Source organism: Neolamprologus multifasciatus, chromosome 10 (genome assembly GCF_963576455.1).
Source record: "Neolamprologus multifasciatus chromosome 10, fNeoMul1.2, whole genome shotgun sequence".
NCBI lineage: Eukaryota > Metazoa > Chordata > Actinopteri > Cichliformes > Cichlidae > Neolamprologus > Neolamprologus multifasciatus.
Genome location: NC_140448.1, coordinates 18,139,810 through 18,152,720, shown reverse-complemented (window position 1 = coordinate 18,152,720; position 12,911 = coordinate 18,139,810). Strand labels below are relative to the sequence as shown.

Below are 12,911 nucleotides of genomic sequence, written 5' to 3'. Positions count from 1 at the left end.
GGCGGTGCACTGTTGCCTCACAGCGAGGGGGCTCGAACCTTCAGGTCGGCTGGCCTTCTCTCTTCCACACTCGACATGCTTGTCAGGTGTAAGTGTGATTCCAAATTGGCCGAAGGCGTGAATATGAGAGTGTGTGGTTTCCTCTCTGTGTGTTAGCCCTGTGACTGACTGCCAACATGTCCATGGTGTAGCCTGGATTTGATTGGCAACTAGTAAAATGGTTGGACTGAATGCTTTTATTAACAATTTCTAATCAATCAGTAATTTGATCTTATTATCCTCTCACTCTTGTCAGTGAGTCTATATTTTTCATTTTTCATTACAATGATTCATATGCGGTATCGAATGGTGTGTAAATGCAGAATACAGTTGTGATGTAATGCTGGCAATGTCTCTTGATGAAGCGCTGGCACACCAGGGGTTGTAGAGTGTTTCGTGTCTGCAGTGGAAAGATGTGAGAGAGGGTGGGGGCTGCCGGAAGTGGTGGGTGTGTGTCTCCCTGTGTGTGTATGTGTGTGTGTGTATGAGTCTGTAAGTGTGGGTGCCTGCGTGCCCGTCGTGTATGTGTATGCGTGCAGAGTTCTGATTGTCAGTGCTGCACCACGGTGCAGGTGGAGCAATGCAGGATGACAAGAGACACGGAAGGACAGAGAGAGAGAGGGAGGCAGGGAGGTTGTGAGGGAGGCAGACAAGAGAAATAGGGAAAGAGGTGAGGAGGCATGATGCAGGAGGAGAGGAGAGAACAGGAGGAGGAAAGACCATGAATACAGATGAGAAAAGCGGGGGAAGCTGGGAGCTTTTGCAGGTGAATTTCTGACACCGGGGAGTTTCTCCGACCCAATCAAGTGTCGATCTTTTCTGCCCCCCCAATCTAATTTTTTTTCCCTCTCCCTCTCATTTCTGCCTCTCTCTTTCTCTGGCCTCCCCCCACTGGGACACTGGAAGGTGGGAGGAGATGACTTTTTAGAGATGACTGGAGTGCAGAGGGAGGAGGGACAGATGGGGGAATACGCTCGCTGGAAGTAGAACAGTGTGTGGAGCAGAATTAAAATGCCGGGACTGGGGTCCAAATAAAAGAGAATAAAAATGGCTGGAGGATGAAAGTGAGGCAACTGCAATGGGACCCACATCTCGAGTAGTGAGAGAGACAGAAATGAAAGGAGCAATGTGTAGGAGAGACAGACAGGAAAACTCAGAGTAAGACAGACTGGGGGCCAGAGGCTTGTGTGACGCATATTTGCTGGCACTAGATGTTTGGAGACTATCCATTTCAACTGTTTTTTTAATGTATAATTCACAAAAAGAAATAGAAGGAGTGACAGGGGAGTGATGAGCGAACAGACAATATGAGTACATGGAGTGATGTGTCAACAGAGCAGCCAAACAGAAGACAGTGAATTTTAAACAAAGAGATAGGAGGTAGAGTGTGACAAAGGCTGAAGCAGGGGAAGCTCACTGACTGCGTTTTACAACCTTATACAATCAAAGCTGTATTAAAAATATTAATCACATTTCATACCTCAAAGAACAATACTTCTTAATTTCTTATTGCACACTGTGTCTGTGTTAGCCTGACCCAGTTCTTCGCTGAAGTTGGGTGAAACGGTCAAGCCCTAAATTATATTAGTGACCAAACTTTGGCTTCAGATGAAAACTATGTGTCTGATTTCTTGTGTTCTTCTCTTGTTCTTGTGTAAATGTGGTTGGGATTGCTGTAGGCTCTGTGTATCTGATTGATGTTTGGCTCCAGATGCACATTCCACTGTCACAGAGCACCACTTGTAGCTGTCTGCACGGGAACAATGGTCTACAGGTAAACATAACAAATGGAAATTGATTGTGCAGCATGACTTTGTAATGACTGACCCACCTCAGTGATTGTTAACAAATAAAATCTAGGAAATCTCTTTTTGTATCTGATTTTCAGACACATGGAAAATCCTGCGTTGCTTTTACTAAACAATGCATGTCAGGCAGACATGACATGTGGTCAGTCTGTAAGCTTCCAACATATGGAATCATATGCCAGCTGAAATAGTCCCTGTGATCCACGCATTAAATTCCAGTCATCTCCACGCTTAACTCGTGCAAACAGATGTGCTCACTCCAGCACCGGCACTCCCCTTCGACACACCCGTGTGCGCACAAATGGCTTCCTACACATACGCACAGCTGGCACTGCACATTAATTACATTCAGCATATGACTTTGGCGTAATGGCGGGAAAGTTTTGCGTGTGTCACTGTCAGAGTTGCAGCTGATGAAAAGAGATGCCATGCGACTTTGGGAGCTTATCGCCTAAGGGCACGGGTTGCCCTGCACGCTTTTGGCACACGAGACCTAATCCTGGGAACGACCTTGCTGATGCCGATGCCGATGCCATTACGGGGTTAGTTGATTTTGCCTGGGCCAATTGAATCGACTGCACATTACTTCCTCTGATTCACGCAACATTTAAAACTGAAAAAGAAAATGCACATTTTTCAAAGTTTCTGAGTAGGAATGGGTTCACACTGTGTGTCACTGCTTAGGTGAACGCGCATTTGTGCGAGAGTGGGTGGATGTGGAGTTGCCACTGTGTGCGAGTGTGGCTTTGTGATCTCACAAATCTTGTAGGCAAGAAGATGTGGGGGCGAGAGGGGTTTCACTAATAAACACCCACTCCTTCCAAAACCTCCATCTCACTCTGACATACACACACACACACACATACACCCACCACACCGCTACAAACACCCTCCTCCTCCTCCTCCCCAGCTTTCCTTTGACAGAATCCTCATTACAGGCACGTTTGGCAGCACCGAGTCTTCCTCTCTCTCTCTCCTCCTCTCCTCTCCTCTCCTCTCCTCTCCTCTCCTCTCCTCTCCTCTCCTCTCCTCTCCTCTCCTCTCCTCTCCTCTCCTCTCCTCTCCTCTCCTCTCCTCTCCTCTCCTCTCCCTCCCCATCTCCATCTCTGCACTCCCTCTCTGTCATTTTCATTTGCTCATTCTCTCTTGCCCTGCTCATTGCGTTCGAGCCAGCTTGGCAATCAAAGGGAGAGAAAACACAAATGAGAGCGAAGGGGGCTTGGGGGGGGGGGGGGGGGGGTTGAGTGAGGATGCTCACTGGGATTTCAGTATGAGTCAGAATGGGAGAAGGGGAGGTGGGAAGGCAAGGTAGGCGGTTGTGAGGAGAGACAAGGAGAGTAAGGGAGGGATAGAAGAAGGTCTTTCTTTTTTATAAATTTCTTTTTCTCTTATCTGTCTGCATTCTCTGTTTGGAATACAGATGAGGAGATAGAAAGACAGCCAACAACTGGGCATGACAAACAGATGAGAGATTTGAGCAGGAAATGATCTGCATCCCGATTTGTGATCAAGTTTGGAGATAAGAGCGAGCTGCTTGTGCACTGATCGCTTGATGATAGATTCAGAAGCATCTGATAGGAATTTATAGCATGTAGAAGATGAATATATCATCCGGAGCACAATTTGAAATCATCTGGATATCATTTTTAAATGCTGAAAAGATAAGAAAGATATCATGATGCAACCGATGTGTGTGTGTGTGTGTGCGCGCGCGTGTTTGTGAGGCATCATAATAAGAAGGAGTGCAAGATTAAGGAAGGGAATTAGTGGGGAATTACTTCATTCATACTTTTTAAATTATTCACCCTCCCCATCCGACTCCCACTGTTCGCATATTCATGTGGGGTGTAGTAGAGGAAATTGGATTGTGTATGCCTGTGTACACACACTTGCCCAAAACTTACCCTCTACCACACGTCAGCGTGCATACGAAGCAATGATAGGCTGCAGTCGGCGGAGATGCTATAGTTCTGAGGCCCAGGGGCTGAAAGTTTTCCTCTCCTCCTCTTTTGTCGTAATTTCTCAGCCACGCTTTCTCTGAAAGAGGAAGTAAAAAGTCGAGACCTAAAATGAAACGTAATCACAGAGGGAATAAAATGACTCCCGGTGTTAAAGTGTTGATCTGGCTCACGTGGGAGTATTGTTGTCCTGATTTCTTAGCTTGCTGCAAGAAGTCCCCTCCCCCTATCAGTACTGTGTTAATTATATCTCTCGGTGGGCTACTCTTTTTAAAATAAGGAGCGAGTGGTCAATATTCATAGTCATACTGTGTCATCTCCTTGATCCGAGAAACGCCACGCAGAACTGATCACATTTCACAAAGTCTGTAAAAATATGTTCAAATTCAAAACAGGTTGTTAATCTTAAAATTACTAGAAACGTTCCACTTAAGCGGGTAATCAAATAAAACAATATGTGATTAAATCAACCCTCAAATGGTTAGAACTTTCTAAAGTTATCTGAAGTTTTGTCATAAGTTCCAAACAGGAAGCAGTGTAGGTAAGAGAGGGGGCTGACCGTGCAACAAAGGTCTGGAGTTGGAATGAATGGAAGGAACGTCATGGTTTCATAAGCCCTACATTACCTTGGTTGACCCTGGTATAAGGTGTAGGCTGATAGAAAGCAGAGGCTCTGGTCCCTGACACATGGATGTAACCCTTCCTGTTCAAAGATGCTCCCTGGATTGGAATAGAAATGAACTCACTCATATTTAACCAGCCACCCATTGACACCTGGCCAAGAAAATGTACACCTCTATTACCACTCCATCTCTGTTTTGTATCACATCTTTGTGACTTTTTTTTAAGGGTCTGTACATTTCTTTTTAGAGTGTTTCATTTTCTTTGTTGTTGTTGTTTTAAAATATTTATTTTAAATTCATTCCTGTGAGAAAGTATAGGGCTTTGAAACTGAAAAGTTTATTCCCAGAGTGTGTGGGCTACCTTTAAAACAATCTCGCTTTGATTTGGACTTTAAAAGGGAAAGGTGAATTGCAATTTAAGGAGACTTTTTCTTTTGAAATCCACATTTCCTAATAGGGAAATTATCCCTGCTTCATAGGCGGAGGCTGTGCGGAGGTGGGAAGTGGGTTGTACACAGATCACAAGCCACACCTGGCCCCTCCTAAAGGCATGCGGGGACATCGAGTTTTCTCTCAACTTCTTTTTGTGGCGTGACTCCGTTTTTTCCTCCACCACAGCTTTACACGAGTCTCTCACTTTACACGCCTACGTATGTCTGACACACTTCTTTACGCACGAGGGTCTCCCCCAAATCTCCCTAAATATGTGAGTGGAATAAAATCGGGCTGAGATTACGCACGACTCTTGTGACATCTCTCGTGAGGCTTTTACAGATATGTGGAGTCAGGGTTATCTACACCTTAAAACAATTAAAATAAAATTCAATGAATAAAACAAGTCGGTGCTCTGCGCCAAACGTTTTCGTTGTAATTTTAAGCAGGCAGCCGCAGTGATTCACCGCCAAATCTACACATCACGATCTGCTCGTGGCGGCGAGCAACTGGTGAACACATTTTCATCCATAACTTCCAGCCTTTACATGCTTGTATTTTGGTAAGTCTCTTTACATATTCACATGCGCGGTCGAGAGAGGCTGGAAATACGGGTTGATTTGAAATGGAACAAATAACATTTTCTCAAACGAGCCACATTAACGCCGAATCCCCCGACGGGAGCAATTACGGCACATTTTTGCGAGTCTTCCTGGCAAAAATAAATAGACATTTAGATCAAATGTCTCCTTTGCAAAATGTTACAAAGCAATTATGTAATGAATCGCTTATTCATTCACAAATGGAAATAGATTTTGAAGTCACTGAGTACCTCCGAGCCCCCCCTGAGATTTTTTTTTAAAACATTTATTTATTTATTTTTTAATATTTGAGATAATCTTAGACCGGAGCACGCATGCACAACAAACGTACTATTTTCACTCTCTCCTTTTAAAAGACCTGCACAGTGATTCAGGCTATACTTTTCCTCCCCTTTATAAATAGCTGCACTCCGCTCAATGACGTGGGATACGCACGTACATGTGTAGGTGAATCTTTGAATGAGCGCTCCCTCTCCCCTCTCCTCCCTCTCTCCCCTCCTCCCTCCCCCGTGCCTTCTACTAGTTACTACGGGATCTCTATAAAAAGCCTAAGGTTGATGGGAGAGCCCGGTCTATGGAAAGCGACTCTGGAGAAGAGGGACGGCAGAGTCTGTGCGCGAAGACAGCATGGCACAGATTTGCGCTGACAGTATTGTGGTGATGAAGACAGCGAGTTCAGAGAGAGAGAGGGGGGGGACAGAGATATTTCCACAGCCAAGTGCCGCAGACACTCAGGGAGCTTTGAATGAGGTAAGTTTAATTATTATGATTATTATTATTATTATTTTTTAGGGTTGTTCGTTTTTTGTGTTACTTTAAAAGAAATACATAAGAATTGTGCAGCAGACTAAATGTAGGGAGACAGTATAACTGACGAGCCATCCTTTTAAGAAACCCAGAAGTCTGCGCTTGACAGCAGTCTCATCTTTACTTGGAAGTTGCTGCAGTGTGACTCATTTTCACTCCCATGTGGGCAGCACTCAGCCTGCAACCTGGGAAAAAGGGAGAATCACTGATATCTAGAAAATCAAATCTACAGACAGAAAAAAAATCGCTCAATAAGTACCTCCTTGCCGTCTTGTGCGGTCTCGAGGCGCATTTTAAAGACACGTACCACCGTTAACTGCCGATGATTAATGTTCACCTGCCATCCAGGTCGCATCAGGTATCTGATCAAACAGAGAGGTGCTGGTTAGGCTGCCTCTAAGGCAGCTCCGGGTCCTCTGTAGCCTACCCGGCTCTCTGTCCAACAAAGATGTGCAAATCCCACTGTGCAATGTACACTGACACGTGCACTGACACAAAAGCGCGCACACTCTCTCGTGCTTCAGTGTGTGTGTGAGTGCGTGTGTGTAGCTGCGCAGTTGGTTATAGCTGCGTGTGGGATAAAGGGGAGTGTGGCTGTGGGGGAGTGCTCCTCACCCAGCTCCCACCTCATCTACAATCTCGGGAGCGCGTGGCACCGGGAGGTTTCCGGTGGTAGTGATGACATTATAGCTATCACTTTCTTCCGGTGTGGCGTTGCAGTCCTCGCCCCCCCCCCCCCCCCCTTCACATCTTTCGCCCCTCCTTGCACTTCCGGTCGGCGTTTCCCTTATCTTTGTTTTTTTGTCCCCCCCCCGTCCCAGTACTGTGACGTAGTCAGTCAGTGAAGTCACCCCTGCGTCATTCTTGCGCACTTTGCAGATGATACGCAGTCACCTACTATAACCCTTTTATAGGCATTGCGCTCACGCGCGCACGCGCACACCGCAGTGTGTGATCCTCCGGTGTGCAGCTGTGAATGCGCAATGTGAGAGGCTCGTGCACGGAGAACACGAGCGAGGAGTGGGTGGAGCGAGTCAATGAAGCCCCTTGTTCATTCACAAGTCTTTGTCCCCGGGATCCTGTAGGACTTGGAGTGGAGGGGATTTTGTGTTAGGAAGGCAAAGCTAGCCGAGATCACGTACTAATCTATCACACTGGAAGACTTAGTGACGTGCATTACATGAATGAAAGCCGTGAACGATATTATTCATCATGGCCAGAGTTGTACGGGCCATAAACTGTAAGAGTGTGACGCTTAGACTCGGTAACCGTAGAGATGAGTCTACATTTAATGTAGGCTTTCTATATTAAAAACAAATATAATAGTGAAGATCCAAAGTCCAGCTTCAAGATGATTCCGAGATGGTCCCGCACCCTCAGCCCACACGGTCTCCGCGGTTTCTCCCCAGCGCCATGGAAACCAAGCCAGACTGAAGCACTGCCCACGCGCTCTGATAAGCCAGGTGGCAGAATGGGACGAGAGCCGATTGGTGCGCTCGCGATGGGACGTCATACGCCCGTACCCTTAGACTAGTCGAGCACTGAGGCACGTGACAGGACTCGTCACCTGGCCGTTTATTAAAGAAATTAGAGCGGGGACCTGGGAGGTTGTGGAAAAGAGCGCGCTGCAGCGCGAGGCAAACGTGTAGAGTTGGTTTTTATGGTTTTAAATCAGGATCATAATGTAAGAAACAATTTAAACGCTAAAAAACAAGAAGAAAGATGCTTAACAAACAGCTGGAAGAAAACTAGAGCTTAGCGATGCCTTTCAGATGAAAGGTGACGTCCTGTTCAGCACCGCGGACAGCACCGAGCCACAACGCGGCTGTGTCGCCGTCCCAGCGTCGTAGTGCTGAAAAAAGAAGTAGTGGGGGGGGGGGGGATAGAAAGATGGAGATATAAGGGAAGCTGATGCATAGATAGTTTGCTTATGGGGAAAAAAACTAATTTAAAAAAAGGTTTTTGATGTGTCATTATTATGAGCTGATAAGGAAGTGTTACACAGTTAGTAGTCTTGTGTTAGCCCTCCTCAGTATACAGTGCTATGATTGCATAACTCTGAAACGTCCCATGTGATTGGGCAGTGACTCACCAGCTAAGTCTCATAATCATCACTTCTAATCAGGTACATCTTCATTTTCCAGGTCGAAAGCACAGCAGCTTAAAGATGTTGAGGGTGAGAAAGGAGTTTTTTTTTTTTTTTTTTTTTAGTCTTCTGTGATTAATTGCTGGCTTGTTAATATGCTAAATCTTTCAGTCTGCAGTAAAAACCTATCTAGGGATGGTTAAAGAAGCCAAGGGCATTTACAGTATGATCCCAATAGTGGTTCAAGTCTTGGTGTCGCCTACACTGCTGGAGGAGACTCCTAAATATGTCCAGAGCTCCTCCGAGACAGCTTATTATGTGAACACCAGTTTATTAGACATCCCTAATGTCTGGTGTCGCTCTGCCTCCCTCCCTCTCTGCTCTCTCACTCGCACTTTCATAGGTACAAACAATAACTAGGTCAGAGACAGGAAAACAGTGGGTGGAGGATGAATAATACCAAACCTTCTCAGGTTGTTTTTTTTTTAAAATAAATGTTTATACAGTGTTGAATGTGTTTATATAAAAAGATTAACTGGATGACTAATTTTAAACAAAATTTGACTTACAGTTTTTTGTTTTGCTCTAGGGATTTATTGGCTTAGGAGATTAACTGATTGCCTCTTGGGTTAGGTGATCTTTTTTGTAACTAGGATGCTTGTAGAAACTGTTTAAACCTTATATAAGTGAATGAAACATATGTAGAAACTATACTGGTGTTGAAGTGTAGACCCGAATTACAGCAGCTTCCTTAAAAAATGTATCACCACAACCCTTCACTTGTTCTTTCTCACCCGCAGCAGAATTATATGCCTAAGTAATTAAGGGAGTAAATCATCCAGAGTACTGCAGACTTCCACTTGTGAACGTTGTAATGGGTGTTTCAGAATTCATATTTTCCCAGTTAATTTTGCACAGAAGCAAAAGCAAATTTTGTCTCACCTGACGTTTAAACAGTTGCGTTGTATGCAAAGATGGTGCTACATTGGGAAACCTGAAGCCCAAACAGCAGCAATGACCACTAAGATGGTTAAAGCAGCAAAAATTAATCGTTTTGCATACTCGTTCTAGTCTTTCCGTATCATCTATTTAGGCTACTGGGATTCCCCAGGTCAACAAAGACTGTACCAATGATCGGCCTTTTGGGAAATGTGTCAAGTTTTACTGCTGTAATTACACTCACACCTCTCCTCTTTTTGCTGATGCAGGTTTTTCCATGAGGGGATTGTTTGTCCTTCTGACCATCTCTTCCCTGTCCTGTTGCCAGAGCATCAGCACCTTGGCTTTAGACTGCTTACTGCTTATACAGTATCAAAGTACAGTAACAGTCTACAGTCATGGCTACTGAAGCCTGGCAATGCATCAAACACCACAGTGAAGGCAACATGAACACCCAGTGAAAAAGAAAAAGATATTATTCCATTCTTTTTTAAATGGCTGTTGTGATGGCAGGAGTTCACTCTGCTAGATATCCCCCTCTGTGCCTCCCTCCCCCCCCCCCACACACAAAACACCCACCCACTCAGCCACCCACCCGCTCAGAGAGGAAACCTGTGTGGGCTTGCATTGGGGGAGACCTACACAATGTAAGCACGTAGCATTCACACTCAAGCCAATGAGACCTTGCAGGTTTCCTGTTACCATGCCAACTCCAGTTCCTCCTCCACCCTGCTGTCTCCATGGCGACCGTGGCTTTAGATTGTTACTCTAGCAACAGCACCATGGTAACAGTCTACAGCCATGGTCGTTAGGGGCAGGTGTCATCAGGAAAGAGAGAAGTTGAACTTCACAGTTAAGGTGTCTCGTGCAGTTGGTGAGATGTCACTTATTTGTTCAGGTGAAAAGATGCCAGTTTAATGTATTCATGTCTGTCAATACTGAGGAATAACTCATGTCATTCATTGCTTATGGTGTTTTGACTTTATTTAATAATGTGTTTTGCTCGCTACACCCAACACCTTCACGATAAGTTAAGCTGTGACACATGTAGACACATGCTGCCTTCCATTTTAACTTCATTGCACATAGGATGCTTCTTTTGATCAGTGAGTAATGTGATGAATGCACAGAGCACATGCTGAACGGATGAGTCAGCCAGCTCCAACACCTGCTCTGCTCTCTGTTTATCAGACAAGAGCAGCTTCACTTCAAAGCAGGACAGCCAAGAATTCCCTGTGGGCAGCACTATAACCTGCAGGCACATACAAACACACACTGGGTCCTAACAAGTGGGCTAACCCACATGCACACACACATGTTTGGTATGCTTACAACAAACACATCACACTCATAAAGACTGCACTCCAACTTAGGCTACTCTACTTCAAACATTACTCGGTAATGTTTAGAGTTATACTGCCCTCTAGAGGCTTGAATTTGCCAAGGTCATCTGCTTAACACATTTTTTTTCCCAGACTCAAAGGTTCTGCAGCAAATGAAATATAAATAAAAGCTTTATCCCAGTGGTGTGTGGATACTTGCAAAATTATCTGCCTTTCAATGCGATGATGTGTTAGCTTTTCCTACTTTGTAACCGAAAAAGTGGATGCTGATGAAGATAATCAAAACAAGACTAATGTTTTTATAAACCTCCAGATTCCTCCATGACAGTAAGATATATTTCTCATATTATTTGTGCACTGCAGCTGCCCAAACCCTTAGTCAATGAAGATAGTTGGATTTAAGTTTCTAAAAAAAGAGAGAAAAAAAACTTTAAACAGAGTGATTTGGGATACAAGTGAGCACACAGAGCAAAAATCCTATGTAAACCATATCAGCCTTTATAGATTAGATCAAATAAACACAAGTTAAAAAGAAATCTTATTTTCATTTAAAAATGCTCTTTATTGAAAAGGAGGCACATAAGGGTCATTACTAAAGACATTTCAAAGAAGTTTGCAGAGAAGACACTACAGGAATCACATTTTTGCATTGCGTCACTCCAGCTGGAACCTGATCTTTTCAAATATTTGTCATTCACTGATTTGCCAAAGGAAAATAGAAGGAAAGGGAACAAGGACAAGAAAAAAAAGATCAGTTGTTTATCCTCTACATCCCTGCACCGTAAAAGCTCATGTGCTGAGAGTTAAAGAACAGCACATAAACTCTTACTGTTAAGGGCTGAGAAGTCGCTGCAGGTCAAACTACATAAAAGGGAACATACCACAGCTTGCTTTGGGGGTAACTGGTTGGAGTTGTAGCTGTAGCCCATCCTAAGTTGGCACTGGGCAAGAGGTGGAGTACATCTTGGACAGGCCACTGAATCAGGGCTAAAACAGAGAGACATTCACACTCGCATGCACATTCTGCAAATGAATCCAATATAAAACAAAAGAAAACAAACAAAAATAAATGCAGGACATCTTGCTGGTATGTAAGTATACCAACGGAGAACAACAAGGCGCAGTCTTCAAGTGACAGTGTTCAAGTGTTTATTCTTCAAGCATATTTCTACAAAAACAGATCAGCATGTGTCTACTCTAAGTCATTCTACTTATTCCGAATTGAGTACCACTCACGTGTGGTCTTCTAATATGCAAATCATAGGCATGAGGAGAAAACAAAGCTTTACACTGCACAGAGAAAGTAGGCCAATCAGGAGGTTTGAACCTCCTTGCTGTGAGGTGATGCTGCTAACCAATGCACCCCTATTTGTACGAGCAAATGATAAAAGCTTCTATTCCCACTTATTCCTACTAACAGTCTTGGGCCCTGTTTACACTTTCAGTCTGATGCACCCATCAAACTTTGTTGTTCTTGCTGTTGTTATTCCTCTGCACATATCATCTTGGTCTTGATGACCACTTTCACGCTCCACGCCTCTTCATAACTGTGCATAACGGTGCAACAGAGTTGACTTATATAAAAAAAATAAATGTGAAAACATGCCTCTTGCTCTCCTTCTGTGTGTGTCTATCTTAAACTGACTCCACCACAGTCCTGCCTCATGGCCATGATGACTAATATTTACCCCAGTAGTGTCAGTTAGGCACCTATAAGGACAGCCAAACCACAGCTGTCCACGCCAGGCCCCAGCCACAGCCTCTAAAGCAACACAGTAAAGCAGACAAGCAGACAAATGCCTGCAGATGACATCATACATCAAACGACCGCTGCCCTAACTCAAGAAAGCCTCGTTCGTGTCCTCACTTCACCTCTGTACCTCCTGCCAAAAAAAAGGAAAAAAAAAGAACATTAGCACATCCTGTGATCATATTTACATCTGGTATTACATTTACAGAGTTAACCAGACAGGCTCACACTGAACAGGTTAAGCAGTCACAGGAGATCCCACCTGGGACTAACTGTTTTTCAAGGTGCGAGGATCATCCAGCCATTATTCAAAGAAATAATAATAACGCGCAGTAAAGTTGTCACAGTTCTGGGCGCATGACTGGAAGCAGATAGGCAACCAAGCAGCCGCTGGCCCCAGCGAAAGTACACTTTCATCCACACAAACAAGAAAACCACAAAGTAAGGGAAAACCAGAAGTATGCAGTGTGAAACCAAGGAATAACAAATGACCAAATCACACACTTATGAACATGCACGTGCAC

General features: G+C 44.4%; 1 long non-coding RNA gene across 1 annotated transcript; it reads left to right on the top strand.

Moving 5' to 3' along the window:
* Positions 1 to 5,758: 5,758 nt before the first annotated feature.
* On the top strand, positions 5,759 to 10,817 carry LOC146510026 (uncharacterized). The gene is made up of 2 exons (XR_014876430.1): positions 5,759 to 6,212; positions 9,564 to 10,817. It is a non-coding gene; the product is annotated as an uncharacterized LOC146510026 (long non-coding RNA).
* Positions 10,818 to 12,911: the final 2,094 nt, after the last annotated feature.